Here is a 17,402-nt window from a genome sequence, read left to right on the forward strand (position 1 = left end):
TAAGTTACCATTGCCACTATGTTGTTCCACCCGATTCATTACAATGAGAAGGAAATGCAATGCAAATGTAGAAGGGAATGTAATCAGTGATGCAACATTTGCTGGCTGAAAGTAACAACAACAATTGTATTCAATGGATTGATTTCCATTCCAGACATGGGACAATTCAAGTCAATATAAGCCAAGCTGGTATTAGAAGACTCCCTGGAAAAGACCCTGATGTTGGGAAAGATGGAGGGCACAAGGAGAAGGGGACGACAGAGGACGAGATGGTTGGACAGTGTTCTCGAAGCTACCAGCATGAGTTTGACCAAACTGCGGGAGGCAGTGGAAGACAGGAGTGCTTGGCGTGCTCTGGTCCATGGGGTCACGAAGAGTCAGACATGACTAAATGACTAAACAACAACAACAACAAAATGATTCATATAATACCAAGGATCTGGCCCATTTCAAATGCTTCCCTGGCAGATGTCCACTATCCCCAGATTTTCCTAAAGCTGGTTCCCCACTCCACCTTCTCTTGGTCCAAATCTTGTCTGTCCCAATTAAATCAGGACATCCTGTTTTCTGGGGCCAAGTTCTTGTGTGAGAGCAAAGAGCCCCAAAATGCATGAGACCATGGCCCTGAAAGATGCTCGGTTTGGGGCACCGTGCTCTCATGCAGGTCATGTGACCCATGCACTTCCTAGAAGATGGTTGTCATGGTTTCCTGTTGCAACATGGTGGAGGGTATGATATATAATGGCCCAAAGAGCGGACCTATGACTTCCATTCCCCTTCGTCTGCTATATATATAAAATTCAATTTTTTGAAACTAAAGAATCAACTAACAATTTTATCAGTATTTAAATATAACCTACAGCTCTGTAAATAAAGGACGCATTTTAAATGGAATAATTATCTTCCATTCCATTGCTTATAATGCAACAATAACTAATCCTCATTTTGAAGATTCTGTCAGTTTTAATCCAATCAAGATTCTCTAAAAAACACACACTATTCTTATAATTAGTTAAAAAGTTATTTGAACAGTCCATCTCACACACTCCTCGTTTCTCACTATTTTTAAAGGCCAAAACGTTAGCTTTGCCAATTTAATCATTTCCCAGCACCTAATTTCCAATTTATTTCTCTAGAGGCTTCTTCTAGTTCAGCCTGATTAAAATTTTAACTGCCATTAATATATTTATTATTCTTCCACCTCCAATCCAGTATCTTAAAAACACACACACTGAGAGATATAATAAAAATATCCATAGGCCTTCATCAAGCCCCAGAACCTTACCAATAGACAGGTCCCAGCTTCAAAAATCTCTCAAAACTGTATTTTGCTAGTGTTCCAAGGGACTAGACTCCAGGAGAAGCTACACTTCACAAGGATGTGAAGCGGACTTTATCCAAGCCCAGGGTCCCAAGGCTGGTCTGGACTACTCAGTGCTGGCTGAGGCTGATGAGAGTAGCAGTCCAAAAACATTGGAGAGCACCAGGTTGGGAAAGGATGATGTAAAGTGGTGAGGCAGGAGGCAACTTGGAGCATCCCAAACATTGTTTAGCAAGCTCAAGCAATAGAAATCACCCAATTTACTTACCGTATTTTTTGCTCTATAAGACTCACTTTTTCCCTCCTAAAAAGTAAGGGGAAATGTGTGTGCGTCTTATGGAGCGAATGCAGGCTGCGCAGCTATCCCAGAAGCCAGAACAGCAAGAACAGCTTTCACTGCCAGAACAGCTTTCACCGCGCAGCGATCCCTCTTGCTGTTCTAGCTTCTGAGATTCAGAATATTTTTTTTCTTGTTTTCCTCCTCCAAAAACAAGGTGCGTCTTGTGGTCTGGTGCGTCTTATAGAGTGAAAAATACGGTAAGTTGAAAGAGAGCGCCACCTGAATCTCTTCTTAATATGATCTTGGTTTCTAGTTGCAAGTGGTTAATGAGCAGTTCATCTGGCAATATATTCCCCACAGCAGATAAAAACAACAGCTGATACTGGAAAGGTATCAAGTCACGGAGAGCAAATAACTCCAGTGTACGTAACAGCATTGTTAGACCATGCAGACACATCTGTCTAGGATTAAGGGATTTCCTATAATATCGGGAGGAATTTATGTGACATCTTTTGGGTGCAAAGATATTTCTTGACTAACACAGTTTTTAAATAAAAAAACCCTAACCCAAATACATTTCAGTTGATTTAAGCAAGGGTGATCAAGGGTGACTAACTGAAGGCAACTGGATTTGCACCCATCTGAAAATTATTGCACAGTACTTTTATCTGTTAAGCATTTTTGTGCAGAATTAATAGAAAATTACAGGGGCGCGGGTGGCGCTGTGGGTTAAACCACAGAGCTAGGACTTGCCAATCAGAAGGTCGGCGGTTTGAATCCCCATGACGGGGTGAGCTCCCGTTGCTCAGTCCCTGCTCCTGCCAACCTAGCAGTTTGAAAGCACGTCAAAGTACAAGTAGATAAATAGGTACCGCTCTGGCGGGAAGGTAAACGGTGTTTCCATGCGCTGCTCTGGTTCACCAGAAGTGGCTTAGGTAATGCTGGCCACATGACCCGGAAGCTGTACGCCGGCTCCCTCAGCCAATAAAGCGAGATGAGCGCTGCAACCCCAGAGTCGGCCACGCCTGGACCTAATAGTCAGGGGTCCCTTTACCTTTACCTAATAGAAAATTACAGAAAGGCAATCCAATAATTTCAAATATAATTATGCCTGTTGGGGATATTAATCTAATAGAAGAAGAAGAAGAAGAAGAAGAAGAAGAAGAAGAAGAAGAAGAAGAAGAAGAAGAAGAAGGGGAGTTGTTTGGGCCCATATTGTGAAATATATTTCTTTACTGCAATGGGAGGTTGGTACACAGATCTATTTCAAAATCATTTCTTCTTTTCTGCAAATAGAGAGCTAGATGGAACATGAGACAGACTGTGAGTGATTTTTATGCTACTTTCCTCAACCACTGGTAAGATACAAGGCCACCCATAAAATATGTCTTCCAACCAAGTAGGTAAGGGGTTGCAAAGTTGTGATGAAGGAGAATCTGATCATTGATTAAAATGGTGCAAAATGTGATCAGGGTGGGGTGGAGACAGAAAGAATGGACTTAAGGCCATTGAAAATGTGGCTTACTTTATGGATGTTCCCAGTGCAGACCTCCCATTTTCTTAGCTAATTACCTACTTAAAGCCAGCAAGGATTCCTTCAGTTTCTGACTGATGGCCATAGATTTCCAATAAAGCGCTGCTGCAACTCTGTGAGAAGCCTACCATGTTGCTTCAACAGCAGTCAAGCTCTATTAGGGTCACTGTCATATCTGGGAGAAAGGTGCTGAAGGTCATGCTGTCTTCTTCCAGGATCAACATTTCAGCTAATTATCCTAATTCCAGAAGAGTCCTCTCCAGGAAGCCATTAGGGCCTGGGGTTTGCAAATCTAATGAAACATGACAATGTGCTGGCTTCCGCACCACTGAGACAAAATGGTCGAGGAAGTCACATTGTCTTTCTCACGGCTTCCTGACCTGTGTGCACTGTGGGTCTCCTAGCCAGGGCCAGTCCTAGTTATTCCAGTATGCCTGGAAACAAGCCTCTATTGCAAAGTAGGGCTGCAAACTTGAACTAGTTTAAAAGGGAAGAACATCTGCTGTAGAGATGGACAACCTGTGGCCCTCCAGATGCTGTTGGACTAGGAAGCTGCCTTATACGGAGAGAGACCAGTGGTCCATCTAGCTCAGTATTGTCTAAATTCCAGCTCTCCCTGAGATGCCAGGGATTGAAAATGGTGTTGGTTTCTGTGTGTTGCCACTGTGCAGTGCTTTGAGTCACAAGACTCTGTTTACATTCCAGAGACATTCCAGACTGTTGGAAGTCTCACAGAAGACAGGGAAGGACGAGAAGTTTGAGCTACATTGCAAAGAGTTTTATTTCTAGTTACGCAGACAGAAAAGAAACATCTTCTCTCTGTGAGAGCAGAGAGCAACTAAACCAAAGGAACAGGAAACCAGTAAACATCACATCCATCTCCTGTCTTCCGTGAGACTTCCAACAGTCTGGAATGTCTCTGGAATGTAAACAGAGTCTTGTGACTCAAAGCACTGCACAGTGGCAACACACAGAAACCAACATCCTCCCCCTTTCTGTGAACACCACTGGGCAATGTGTCAGTACAATGTCAGTACAAACCCAGTTTCTGTACATAGGTACAGTGTTGATCCTTCGGAACAACCTTGGACAATAAATCAGCAGGAATTTCATTACCTGGCATGTAGGACACTGTTATGAGTCCTTTCTGAACACATTCTCTAGCATGTTGCGTCTTCAACTGCAAGTGCTTTGTGCTTTGCTTACAACCTTCAGAAGTCAGCAAAGCCAAACATGCTTTGTTGTCCTGATAAACCTGGATTGGACACTTTACAGGAATTCTCATGTCTTTACACAATTGTAACAACCATTCACAACCCACAAGTGAATAAGACAGGGCATTCAGTTCAGCTTCACAAGAACTTAAGCTTACTGTTTGCTTCTTGCACAACCAATCAAATAGACCCTGGTTGTACATGTAGCAAACTCCAGACGTGCTTTTCCTGTCTGTAGTGTCACTTCCAAAACTCGCATCAGCAAATATTTCAAGACCACCAGACTTCTGATTGTTAAATCTCAGTCTGTAGTACATAGTGGCTTTCAAATAGTGTGCTATGCATTTCAGAGCTTTCCAATCCTTAACCGTAGGATTGTTGACATGTCTGCTTAGCAAATTAGTGCTAACTGCAATGTCAGGTCTTGAACATCTGGCAATGAAGTTTAGTTTGCCTAGCACACTTCTGTACAGCGTAGTGTCAGAAAACGCTTCTTCAGTATCATCTACCTGATAACCTGTTGTCATTGGTGTGTCTACAGGGTTAGCATCCATCAGGTTTAGTTTGGTTAACACATCAGCAATTTTCTGTGACTGGTGTACTAAAATATTACCATCTTGGTCTCTCTCTATTTCCAGAGATAGGTAGTTGGTTACCTCACCAAGAGGTAACCAACTGTCGGACTTGCGTTCGACCAGTGGCACTGAGCTATACCTGTTCATCATTTCCCATCACCCTTGAACACTGGCTACAGCTGATGGGATTTGGAGGCCAACACGATCTGGAGAGTCACAGGTTCCTCACCTATGATCTACTTAAATGTTACTTGGACAGTTATAGAGAACACATTTTATTTTAGTATTAAAAGTGCACTTGTTTGTTTTCGAAGGTTATTTTGGTTCTGCCATTGTTGCAGAATATTAACAATGGCCTCCTAACTTGTGGCAGCGTTTGTTTATTGAGTCGCAAATCAACTTGCACTACTTGCAATTCCTCACCTTTGCAACTATTGATTTTTCTTTGGTTTTAGTCCATTCCCCTTGATGGTGCTGCTTTTTCAAATTATTGGCTTGCCGCTTTTATCGGGTTGTGTTCAGCCAAGTTACAGAGCAGACTGATTGAAATTAATAGACCAATGTTAGTCATGGCCATTAATTTCAATGGTCTACACTGAGTTAGACCTAAATGCTCCTGAGCCCAATACAAAGCCCCCAATGTCTTCCTACCCATTAGGCAAAATGAGCCAATTGCCTTGGGCAACAGGGGCAAATGACTAGTTTTGTGGTGTTCTGTTCTGGTGGTCAGGCTGCATTTGGTATGTGTGTGTCCATTTGTGAGCCCAACATTTTAAGGTGGGTGATGACAAGCTGGACCACGTCCTGAGCAGGATGAGCAGTAGGATGGCCATCTGTTAGGGGTGTTGCATCTCCTGAATTGAGCAGTGGGTTGAACTCAATGATCTCTAAGGCCCTTTCCAAATATGTTTCCATGATGACGCCTGTTTTTAAGGGCTGCTGCCTTATCACCAGTCTCTGCACTTACCTCCTCTGTTCTGTTCTGGTGGGAGAATTGTTTCTGTAAGATATTGTTTATTTTAGCGCTGTTCACCCTTGGTGTGTTTGTTGGGATTGTAAAATGTAATCATCCATTTCCATTCAGTGAATTGGAAATACCACAGAACAGGCTAGTCACTGTGGAGGCATTACTATTGATTCCTGTCATTTCTGTTTACAGAGGCTGACCGGAGGCGACAACACACCTCCACGGAGAGCCCCTCACTCCTGTAAATAATATCTCATCTCTCCCAGGCTTCTGGCAAAATGTGCCTACTCCTTGCATGGGCTTGTAGCAATGGAAATGGCTGTTATTGACAAACAGCACTTTTGACGTGTGAGGCTGTTTTCTTTATTCTGTTCAGAATACCTCTGTGAGAAAGGTAATTATAAATTGCATTTTTCAGAGAGAGAATGGGAATTATATGCCTCAGTCTACAGACAGGATGAGGTTCAGGCTGCGTATACAAAACAGCAATCATGTGGCTTCCCCCAAAGAATCCTGGGAACCGTAGTTCCTTTTGGAATTTCAGCTGTAAATAAAATATGTTGTATTTTCACAAACTTCCATGTAGTAAAAGCACTAGTATTTCTGACCCGATCCATTTAGAGCCAACAAAAATCATATGCCGAGAGAGCAGGTAAGTGAATACTGTAGGAGAAAACAGGGACTCAATTAACAGAAGTTTGAAATTAAAATGTGAGGGCCTGATCAAAATGTTGTGGTTTCATTGTGCCTTTAAGTTAAAACAAAAGGGCAGTGTAAACAGACTGAGGAAGAAGTAATAGACAGCCAGGGCTTGCATGGAACGATGCACAACAGGTCCGCGAGGATTGATTTCTATAATAGAATCACAAGAGAATGGAGAGAGAATGTAGTTGGTATAAAATTTCTGGGCATGAAGGGGGCATTAATAAAAGGCTTTTTGTGAAATCTTAAATGAAAAAGCAGGTTGGAATAATGGCTCTAGGGGGTTGAAACACATCAGAAGTGTACGCTGACAGTGATGAAAAACAGACATGAGATGAATACACCCAGTAAAACACTGTGGTTGATTTGCAGTCTCCTGGCAAAATAGCGAACCAGACGCAGCACAATTATTCTTAGTCTATGGATCATTGGTGGTCTACGGAGCAATTTGGCCTGGAATAATGGTGTCTTGTTTGACAAATGTCTCAGTCACTCACTTGCAAGCCTGTGCTGTCTCCTTCCAGAGGAAGCTGTTCCTTTTTCCTTTCCTACTGCTTGTTTGGGAGAGCCTCACTGGAGAGCAGGAGCTCAGTTTTCATTTGGAGGCTTTTCAAACTGTATCTTCTAGTCAAGCTTTCCTTTCTTGCCTGGTAGAGGTGTAGCAAAATGTGATAGTAAGGGTACAGATATGGCAAAGTAGACTATACTAAGCTCCCCCAAACGTGGTGCCCTCTAGATGTTTTGGATGACAAACCTCCCTCATCCCTGACTGTTGACCACGTTGGATGGGACTGCTGAGAGTCCAACAACATCCGCAGGGCATCAGGTTGGGTGTGTGAGGGCTATACCACTTCAGGCTAAAGGGGGGAAGGATGCCATTTTTTAGAATGTGACCCCACTTGGAAAACAACATTTCTCTGTGAGTTCTAGGAGACTGGGGAAGGGGAGCTGGTTGCAGCAGGAGGGAGAGACTCTCTGGATTCTTCAGCAGCCTGTCTCCACTCTGCCTCTTGGCCACCCTCCCTTCCAGCCTCAGAGTCAGAGTCTGAAACGCTGCCATCTCTCCTGTTGCTGACACCTCCTCAAGCCAGTCTGCTCCTTCTTCTCCCTCTGACCACTCGTTGTTGTCCCTCCACCAATCCCCTGGCTTGGAGCTTTCTGTCATGGGACAAAGGTTCTTGAGAGCAGAAGAAGCAGTAAGGCCTATAAGCCCTACACAATCATTCAAGCCTAAGCCTGCTAACTGCTAAACTGTTAACAGCAAACTGCTAAGTCACTGTGACTCATGACTCATCTTGGGTGATGACTCATTCTCCCTATAAAAAGTAGCCTCAGTGAGAGAGCTGTACGGATTTTGTATGCAGTAGTCTGTGGAATACAGTGGTACCTCTGGATGCGAACGGGATCCGTTCCGGAGGGCCGTTCGCAACATGAAAAGAGTGCAACCCGCAGCGGCGCGTCTGCGCACGCGTGGGTTGCGATTCACCACTTCTGCGCATGTGCGTGATGTCATTTTGTGCTTCTGCACATCTGTGAGCGGCAAGGCGAAACCCAGAAGTAACCCTTTCTGGTACTTCCGGGTCACCGTGGGACATAACCTGAAAGAACGTAACATGAAGCGGACGTAACATGAGGTATGACTGTAGTGCTATTGTTGTTGATGTAAAGCTAAGGCAGACAGAGTTGCTCCAGCACTCTAGTAAATCAGTAACTAAGACTATGCCACTGTGAAGAGTCAGATAGCTGCTATGAGCACTCTGTGTATGCTCTTTAACTATGTTGTTTACCCCCCCATCCAACCAGTCCATGACTGACCCCTGGGGCCCTCAGCTAGTCTTGCCAAAATCTGGCACCAGGCCTGATAATCATCAAGTGATGAGCATATATGTATGAGTGCGCTACCCCAACTTGGAAATCAATGCCCATTTCTTTCTTTCTATTATTCAGACCTAACCACTGTTTTTTTTGTTTTTTTTAATACCTCCTAGTTCTACGATCCTCTGACAAGGGACCAGGAGTTGGCTGTACAAAGCAGTTGCGCACTCAAGCCATCCCTGGATGCCTCATTTAATTTCATCTCTATAAAACGGAGCGGCAACGGAGATATCAGTGACAGCCTTGTTACCATGCTGCTTCCAGTCACATCAAATTGGGATCAGAGATAATAAACACAGCCGCTTCTGCTGTTATCAGGCTACCCTTCTTGCCACCTACAATGTTGTGGCCTCATCAGATTCCAAGAGCGCCGTGTCCCTGTTTCAAATGACTGACTAGGTGAAATTTGCTGTTCTTTTACATGAAAGGAAAGGGATGTCACCAAAGGGGAAGGATGGGGACAAACGAAAAAGAGACAGCCCCACCTCCAAAATAGGAAGGGACAACCGTTGCCTCCCAGCTAGACAGAAGGGCACTAGGACTTCCTTTGTGGGTTTCTTTTTCTCTGAAGATCTGCAACTTCTCTAAGTGACAGGGCATATTTTAATTTCTACTGTTGACATACATTCTGTAATGCATATTGATAGAGTGATGGATAGGCTGCCAGTTCCTCTCAAAGGAACCCAGGGCAGCATGTTGGTGTTATATGCCGTGGGTATCTTCCTACCAAACCCGCTGGGATTGGAAAATTGCATAAAGCTTTATGGGACAGCTCAGTCTGTACAGCATGGAACTCTTAATCTCCAGGTTGTCAGTCCAAGCCCCACATTGGGCAAAAGATTCCTGCATTGCAGGGGGTTGATCTAGAAGATCCTCATGGTCCCTTCCATCTGTACAATTCTATGATTCTATGACCTCGGGCTCATCCAGACTTCCTTTTGCAGGGTACTTCCTGTTTTACCGCTGAATCGGAACAAACAGCAATACATGGGAAACACAATTCCCATTTGCTCCAATCCAGCAGTAAAATGTGGGTTTTCCTGGGGAAAGCTCCAGGACAAAGCAAAACAAACAAACACTTGGACATGGAGCTTTAAAGCCCAGTCCTAGATGGATGGGCCCTTACAGTGTGGTTTATCTGTTTACTTATTTATTTCATTCATTTCAAGTTCATATGCAATGTTTCCTCCAAGGACAACAAGGGCACTGCAACCGAAAGTGAAGGCCACAACAGAGAAAACTGTGTAGTCATGTGAAACCTGGTTTTCCAAGTTTCAGTGACACGGATGTGTGTTGAGTTTCAACAGGGCTTTTGCCTGTTGATCTTAAACTGATAATTTGTCTGGGAATGTTTCGGTTTGTCAGGAGTGCGTGCAGGAACCAGGCCCTGTGACCAGTAGGACTTTGCAGGACTGGGGCCTTCCTAAGTTTGTTCTGAGGAGGCAAGGCGCAGCCGCACAAGTGAGGCCGATTGGTAACTCACAGCACCTGGTGGCAATAGCCAGGAAGGGATATAAGGTCAGCATTTCCCTTCGGCTCTTTGCCACAGCAGCACGTTTCCTGCCTTGCTGCATTTGACTCCTTGCTTCTTGATCCTCGGACCCTTGACTTCGTGACTCCTTGCTTCCTGACCCTCAGACTCTTGGCTTCCTGACTTCTGGCTTCTGGACTCTCGTTCCTGCTCCCACACTGCCATCTTGCCCCCGGTCCCGACATCCTCAGCCAGGACTTTGACTCAGACTGTGACACGGTTCATGCACAAGTTATCAAGAGAAAGAAAGATAGGGAGGGAGGAACAAATCCTGCAGAGACAAAAGGAGGGTAAGAGCAGAAATATTGTCTTGGAAAGAAAAACAAATGTCTCTGAAATACGGAAGGAAGCTTTTTTTGGCTTTGAGTTGGCTTTGCTCACCTGCGGGAAAAACCATCTAATTATGAAGTGGTGACTGAAACCTATAAAGAAGCTTAGGAAGCAATCAGCTAGAGTTACTCTAATATTTCCAGGTCATAGGTATGAGCAAAGTACATCTCAGATGCTTTGACCTTCAATGACTAATGAAAACCTTTTAGTGTGGAAGGTTTTTTGAGATGTTGGGTTGATATACTGAGGGTTCCTCTTGCCATGCTCTACTGTGATTTCAGAGTTTTGATTCTATTATTTTATATCAGTTCTTTAAAACAGATTTTAATTGCTTTTATGAAAGAAGATTGTGGGCCATCCAGAGGGCCCGGCTAGGCCAAAAGGGAGACTATAAATTAATACAATCAACCAGTGCATGACTCTTGCTGAACACGTAAATTATGTGGCTGGGTTTTTAATTTCAACATTGAAGAAGGGATATCCGCCTTGGCTTCTAAATGGGAAGGATCTTTTAATTATGATGTTCACAGATACCAGTGTGGCATCTGCTGCTATGCAGAAACAGATGATCAAAATGATGATGATAATGACATATTTATTTATAGCCCGCCTTTTCCCCCTGACGGGACTCAAGGAGGCTTACAGATAAAAATAAGAACTGCAAAAAAAACCCATAAGAAAAAAAGTTTAAAAAAGTAATCACTGATAAAATTAAAAGTAAGTGCATATATAAAGTCCATTAAAACCATACCAATAACTACAATAAAAAATAGCATGGCACCAGCCCTTTAAGTAAAAGCCATCAATTCCTAAAGGTCTGTTGGAACAAGAAAGTCTTCACATGCTGGCAGAAGGACAACAAGGAGGGAGCCAGTCTAGCTTCTCTAGGGTGGGAGTTTCAAAGTCTGGGAGCAGCCACTCAGAAGGCCCTTGAGATTATGGGTTGAAACACATTCCTTATGTGTTTTGGGCATTTTAAAATTTATTTAAAGGATGACTTTTAGTCATGATGGTGGTACCGATCCTCTGAAGGGACATGGGTGGTGCTGTGGTCCAAACCACTGAGCCTCTTGGGCTTGCCAATCAGAAGGTTGGTGGTTCGAATCCCTGCAACAGGGTGAGCTCCTGTTGCTCTGTGCCAGCTCCTGCCAACCTAGCAGTTTGAAACCACGCCAGTTCAAGTGGATAAATAGGTACCATTGTGGTGTGAAGGTAAACGGCATTTCCGTGCGCTCTGGCACTCATCACGGTCCTCTGTGTGCCAGAAGCAGTTTAGTCATGCTGGCCACATGACCCGGAAAACTGTCTGGACAAACGCCAGCTCCTTCGGCCTGTAAGCGAGATCAGCGCCGCACCTTTGACTGGATTTAACCGTCCAGGAGTCCTTTAGCTTTTACACATTTTTACAGATCCTCCATGTTAAAAGGCACCTGCTGCTGAGTGGGTTTGGGGTAGATGAACAGCTGGAGGATTAATGCCTTCGTGTCCTGCCTGTGGACTCACTAGAAGCATCTGCCTGGCAGTGTGGAATTTCTGTAAAAATCATTAACAGCAAGACCAGTGTTATATGCGCAGGAGTGTGGCCTGACCACAAAACTGGTAAGGGCCACTAAATGGGGAACCTAAGAACTGATAAAGTTAGAGTGAAAAGCAACTCCACATAAGGTACAAGGAGGGCTCTGACAGCTACAGTGGAAATGGGTTGAGCAAGTTGCATTTCAAGGATTGTGGTGGGATGAAGAGATAGTCAGGTGATGTCAGGATGCTGTCAGCAGCTCCCAGTTGGTTGCCCAGGAAAGTATAATGACAAGGAAAAGTTTCTTAGCATCCTTATTGATTTCAATCTTTACAGAGAGGCTATTGGACACAGCCTGTTGGATAATGGCATTGTCTCAAGTGAATCTCCACCCCCCTATCTCTCCCACTTCTACGGGTGCTGCTAAGTGCCCTCTGTCTTTGAGCTCTTTGCTCTGCTACTTTTAAAGCTCACCGGGTGATTGGAAAAGGGATGATGGACTAAGTGGCTGTTGGTCTAGGCTGGAGATGGGGAAGCTTTGGTCCTCCAGATGTCATTGGACTATTACAACTCCCATCATCTCAGACTAATGGCCATGCTGGCTAGGAGATGATGGCACTTGGTGATTCACAGGCTTGGTACACAGGCTTGGTAGCCTAGGCTTTTCTTCAATTCTTATGAATGAGCACAAGTGTTGAATGAACTGTAAACAACCTCCTAGCACTGATGCATCCCTTGGCATTAATACGTGGTGGTTAAGCTTTAGATTATCTCTCTCTGGGGATGATTGATAGTAGATACAATAAGTTCATCTTGAAGCAAACTAACTGCCAGACACAGTTTATACAATACACAATGGATAAAGCAAGTTCATTTAAAAGTATGACGTTGGATAGTGGACATTGTGCTTCGGAATTGTTTATTTCTTTCGAGATTATTGCTTTATCACTAACAATACACTTTGATGTATCGTATTAATATAATTCAATATCCAGCAGAGGCTGCCAGACGAGAAAAAGCAGATACACAGAATTTTAAAATGCTGAAATAATGAATGAGTCAATATCTAAGGGCAGGATATCGAAGAGGAAATGAGAAAACTAGTACCGTATATTATCCATGAAGAAATACAAATACAAAACTTACAGGGTGCATTGTACTGTTTGCATAGTAAGAATCATCAGGCAGCCACAGAATTATGGTGGCAACATTAGCATTAATGATCATAATGGATTATCATTTTATCACACCCCCTCTTAACAACAAACTCAGATGGGGCCACCTCAAAATAAGAAACTGACTTCTACATACTCGGCATAGGAGACATTCTAGACATGAAGAAGAAAATTATGTGAAATATTTATTCTGTGACTAGGCTTACTGTGTGCCCTGCCAGATCAGAATATGTACCCTAGAAGACAGGATTAGTTGGGCTGCTGCTAAGGACCCAATGCCCAATCTGGGTCCTGCTGACAAGAGCCCCATAGACCTCATAGCTGTCAAAGTTTCCCTTTTTTAAGGGAAATTCCCTTATTCCGAATAGGATTCCTCACAAGAAAAGGGAAAAGTTGACAGCTATGATAGACCTGCCCTCCTCTTCACCATTGAAATCCTGCTTGTTCACCTTCTTCTATCCCAGGGATGAACAAATCTGTGAATTTCAGTTTTTATCCGTTCCTCACTTTTTCCATTCTTAATTTCTTAATCTGGTCTGTGACCGTTTAATAAAATTTGATTTGATTCTTAATTTCAGCTCTTCACATTTCAATAGCAATTTACTGTTAAAAAAAATGTCATGGAAATTTACCAGCATTTTTAGTGTGACTTTCTCTTAATATACACATTTGCATATGCAGTTTTGACCAATATGTCCAAGGTTCCTCAGCAGGCAAGTTGATACTGTAGGAACAAATCAATGTTGCTGTCAGGGGCTCAGGAGCAGGAGCACAGGGGAGAGAGGAAATGGAGAGCAAGGGGGAAGAATCCGAGGGCAGCGTAGGGGAGTATGGCAGTGACCCGAGAGATTCCATGAGCTTCTCCAGCGAATCAGAAGATTCCCAGAAGGGGGCGCCAATGGTCAGGGCAAGGGGGGTCCCAGGGGGGACGCACCAGAAACAAGGAGCCAACGGGAACCCCGAAGCAGCAGCGGGGGATCAGGACCAGTTTCCCCACCAGAGCGTAGTGGGGGGGGAAGAGTCACATGTGTCAGGGCCAGCGTCTCCTGCAGCGGGGAGAGAAGGTGAGCCAGGGCTGACCACACCTCCATCGGAGAGTGGGGGAACGGAGGGGAGGTCAGTTGCAGCTAGCCTCCCCGAAGAGGGAAGCAGTGACAGCAGCAGTGAAACGGTCGGGAGGAAAGTTGCCGGCTGGGCGCGCGCGCCAAGTTCAAATGTACAGGCGCGGGGGACAGCAGGAGACCCGGATTGGGAACCAGCTCCTAAAGCCTGCCGGAGGGAGGGGGAAGGCTCAGGGGATTCAGCGTAAGAAGAGTCTTGAAAGGGCGAGACCCCAACGGACAGGCGGAACCAGAGGCGGAAAGAACAGAGGAAGAGGTGGAGTAAGGCTAGAGTCTTAAACTGGTGTCTGGGAGGAGGAGACTCAGACGGAGCATCAGGGGTCTAAAGGTTGAGACGTAGAGCTGCACGCTGCGGCTCTGGAAGTGAAACTGAACTTCAATAAAGACTTTCGTATTTAACAACGAAGTGGCGTTGGTCCTTTGTGAGCTGGGACCTCGGGCAGCTCTGACAGTTGCGCTGTTAGAAAGGTCTCATCTGCACAAGTATTTCTGCTTGCCCAACAGAATGGCCGCCACTCGCCTCCATTCATTGTTCTGGAGATTCTCTCAACCCCCCTGAGCAAATTTGGAGGAGTATTGGGGGGCATGGAGAGAGGAGGTGGGCTCCCCAGTTAGTTGAACCCACCCCATAAAGATGTGGTCCCTGGAGCAAACATTTGAAACTCCTTGGATTCACAACTTTCTTTGCAGAACAGCACATTTAAGCTTGTCTCTCTCCGCCCTGCCCTGTCCTTGGTCACGACACTTTGTAAAATGCAAAGCAGCCTTATGGAATCAATTTCCCACTTAAAAGACCTGACATCAGATTAGGGAAGCTGTAAAGGTTGGGAAACCGGGGGGAACAGATTAAATCAAATAATGGAGCTCTGTGACAACCAGAAAGACAGAAGGAAGGTTTGGAGTTGACAGAAACCTGGAATGAAAGAAGCATAGAGATTGAAAACAAAACCCATAAGGCATGGAAAGGCTGGAATTGAAACAGAGGGGGCAGTTGGGTGCCAGAAGACAGCTATCAGATGAGAAAAATAAGGAAGAAAATGCCTAAGATTGATTGCACTGAACAGGAAAATCACTTTCTCAGATACAGGTTGGTCAGGAGGGAGGGGAGAATGAAAGCAAGAGCAAGACGAAGGAGGAAAGGTTTCTGCAGTTATACCTTCTAAGGTGTTCTCTTCAAATGAATGCTGAATCAGATATATATCCCCCATCCACGAAAATATCAAGCCAATTTTCTGTGAACTGCTGGGTGGGAAGTCAATGCGAACAGATTGGCTTTCTGGTTCATTCACTGATGCAATAATACAGCCGTGAAAACCAGTCAGGGGCATTTCCTCTCGTTGTGGATGTGGATTACACCCAGGGCTTTGTGCATTTGTGATTAAGAAGATGAGAAGCATCTTCTGAATCAGGCTAACGACCCATCTAGTCCAGCAACCTGTTCTCGCAGTGGCCACCAAGGCTGTAGGTAGCCCCAAAGCAGGACTTAGCCCAATTCTCTCCCCAACTGTGATTGTCAGCTGGGATTCTGAGGCATATTTCCTCTGACACTGGAGGCAGAGCACAGCCATCGTGGCTAGTATCTACTGGTAGCCTTGTTCTCCATGAATTTTTCTAGTCCTGTTTTTAAAGCTACTCAAGTTGGTAGACATCACTACCTCCTGTGACAGTGAGTTCCACAGTTTACTTATACATTGTACTTTCTTTAAAAAAAATTTTTTTTATTAAATTTTCCACTTTTACCATATTCACATTTTGTTACATAATTCTTTAACTTAATGCATTACTCTATAAAAGCATCTACTCCTTCCCTCCCTCTTTCTGACTTCCACACACCTTTCTCTATTCTTCACATTTCTATAATCACTTGTTTACCTTCTAGCTTATTGTAATATTTCACCTTGTTATCTGTAAATCAGTTCCTTATATTTACATTACAAAACATTTCAGTTCAAGTCTACAAATGTTTTCAGATGTTTACAATTTTCTTTCATGTAAAATATAAATTTGTTCCAGTCCTTTTGAAACAGTTCATCACACTGATTCCGGATCTTCCCCGTCAACTTGGCCATCTCTACATACTCCACCATCTTGACCTGCCTATACACTGTACTTTTTTGTGTCCACCCTGAATCTTCCAATCTTGTGGATGTTCACGAGTTCTAGCTTTGTGAGAGAAGGAGAGAAGCTTTTCTCTATCTGCTTTCTCCACAGAATGCGTAATTTTATACACCTCTGCCATGTCTCCTATTATTCGCCTTTTCTCTGCTCTGCAAAACCCCCAAATGCTGAAACCTTTTCTCTTGATTATGTTGATTGCCCTTTGCCGAACCTTCCCCAGCTCTAAAATGTCCTTTCTGAGGTGAGGCGACCAGAACATACACAGTCTTCCGAGTGTGTTTGCTCTATAGATTTGTGTAATGGCATGGCGATATTGGCAGTTCTGTTTTCACTTCTCCTCCTAGCATGGAATTTGCCCTTTCCACAGCTGCTGTTCACTGGGCTGATTCTCATACTGCACTTAGGTAAGTGTGGGATTTCTTACAAAGCATTTTTTTTTTAAAAAAATCTCGTTTTCAAAAGAGGTTTGTAGCCTCGAAGACTGCAAAGATACTAATGTTAAGAAATATATATTTCAGCATTTGAAATGAATGGTTCATATGCCTTCTCAAGTTTTAGATCCTTGGGTTGGGGGGGCTCATTGGTAGAACACCTGCTTGCAGGTGCTTGCAGAAGTTCCCAGATTCAATTCCTGGCATCTCCAGATAGGGCTGGGACAGACCTCCATCTGAAACTCAGGAGAACTGTTGCAAGTCAGGGTAGGCAGTACAGAGCTATACTTGATATAAGGCACCTTCCTGCCTTCCTATGCCAGGTTATTATTAGTTGAGCTTAAGAAAGTACTTCATTGGCGTTGTGGGTCTCTGATTGCATGCAGTTCATCAACACTCAATAACCAGACCCTTGGAGCAACAGCGAAAGGAACAGCTCAGCTGCCAGATATGAAAAAGCATCTCTGCATTGGAAACTGCACTGGCGGAGACAGGTGTTGAAAACAAATGTGCAGTGATTTGCTCATTGTCTCAACCGCAGGATAATCAGGGCTGGAAGTAATAGTGCTATATAGATGCTTTCCGAAAGAATGAAGTGACATCGTCTTATTAACTCGAAGGAAATGGGTGGTTACTCTCAGCATCGTAACTGGGCTCTTCAAATAGAGGGCACCTTCAAGCAGAGGACTGCCCTCTCATAGCCCTTTGAATA

Source organism: Podarcis filfolensis (genome assembly GCF_964270895.1).
Source record: "Podarcis filfolensis genome assembly, chromosome: 4".
NCBI lineage: Eukaryota > Metazoa > Chordata > Lepidosauria > Squamata > Lacertidae > Podarcis > Podarcis filfolensis.